The sequence below is a fragment of the Chrysochloris asiatica genome, unplaced genomic scaffold (genome assembly GCF_000296735.1).
Source record: "Chrysochloris asiatica unplaced genomic scaffold, ChrAsi1.0 scaffold00341, whole genome shotgun sequence".
NCBI lineage: Eukaryota > Metazoa > Chordata > Mammalia > Afrosoricida > Chrysochloridae > Chrysochloris > Chrysochloris asiatica.
The window spans coordinates 326,816-328,049 of record NW_006408859.1 but is presented as its reverse complement, the minus strand read 5'-3'; the positions used below and the strand labels follow the sequence as shown (position 1 = coordinate 328,049).

Here is a 1,234-nt window from a genome sequence, read left to right as displayed (position 1 = left end):
GTGGAAAATTCAGTATCAACAACCAAAACAAGGTTAGGGCCAGACTGTGGAACAGACATCAATTGCTCATATGCAAGTTGAGTCTGAAGCTGAAGAAGATTAAAACAACTCCATGAGAGTACAATATGACCTTGAATATATCCCATCTGAATTTAGGCATTATCTCAAGAACAGATTTGATGCATTAGACACTAATGACCAAAGACCAAAAGTGTTTGGGGTTGATGTCATGAACATCACACATGAAGAAAGCAAAAGATCATTAAAAAGACAGGGAAAAAAGATAAGACCAAAGTAGCTGACAGAAAAGACTCTGAAACTTGCTCTTGAGCATAGGAAAGCTAAAGCAACTGGAAGAAATAATGACGTAAAAGAGCTGAACAGAAAAATTCAAAGGGCAGCCTGAGAAGATAAAGTCAAATATTATAACGAAATGTGCAAAGGTCTGGAGTTAGAAAACCAAAACAGAAGAACATTCTCAGCATTTCTCAAGCCTCAGGTTCCAGTATTGAAGGACTCTCCGAACAAAATATTGAATGACGCAGAAAGCATCAAAAAAAGATGCAAGGAGCTATTACTGCAGGAAAAAGTGCCCAAACCCGAGCAGTTAAGATGTGTGACTTCACCAAGGACCAGACAGCAGAGTTTAAGGAGGCCTTCCAGCTGTTTGACAGAGCAAGATCCTGTACAGCCAGTGTGGGGACATGATGAGGGCCCTGGGCCAGAACCCCACCAATGCTGAGGTGCTCAGGGTCCTGGGAAATCATTAGTGTGATGAGATGAATGTGAATGTGCTGGATTTTGAGCATTTCCTGCCCATCCTGCAGACTGTGGCCAAGAACAAGAACCAGGGCACCTATGAGGACTGTGTTGAAGGACTTGGGGTGTTTGACAAGGAAGGGAACGGCACTTTCATGGGTGCTGAAATCCGGCATGTCCTTGTCACACTGGTGAGAAGATGACAGAAGAAGAAGTAGAGATTCTGGTGGCCGGGCACGAGGAGAGCAATGGTTGTATTAACGACGAAGAGCTTGTCCGGATGGTGTTGAATGGCTGAGGGCAGCCTTTCCCGTGTCCCCGGAGCCTGGTGCCTTTCCTGTGTGACACTGTATCTAGCCCTGAAGTCCTCTTTGGCTGTCACAGCACCTTTCCCAGATTCTCTCTCTTGGATAATGCTTGTAAGCAGCATTCACCAAATAAACTTGCTGTCTGTGCTAAAAAAAAAAAAAAAAAA

At 44.0% G+C, this 1,234-nt stretch overlaps 1 pseudogene; it reads left to right on the top strand.

The window, feature by feature from the left end:
- Positions 1–612: 612 nt before the first annotated feature.
- LOC102816980 lies at positions 613–1,057 on the top strand (annotated as a pseudogene).
- The last annotated feature ends 177 nt before the right edge of the window (positions 1,058–1,234 follow it).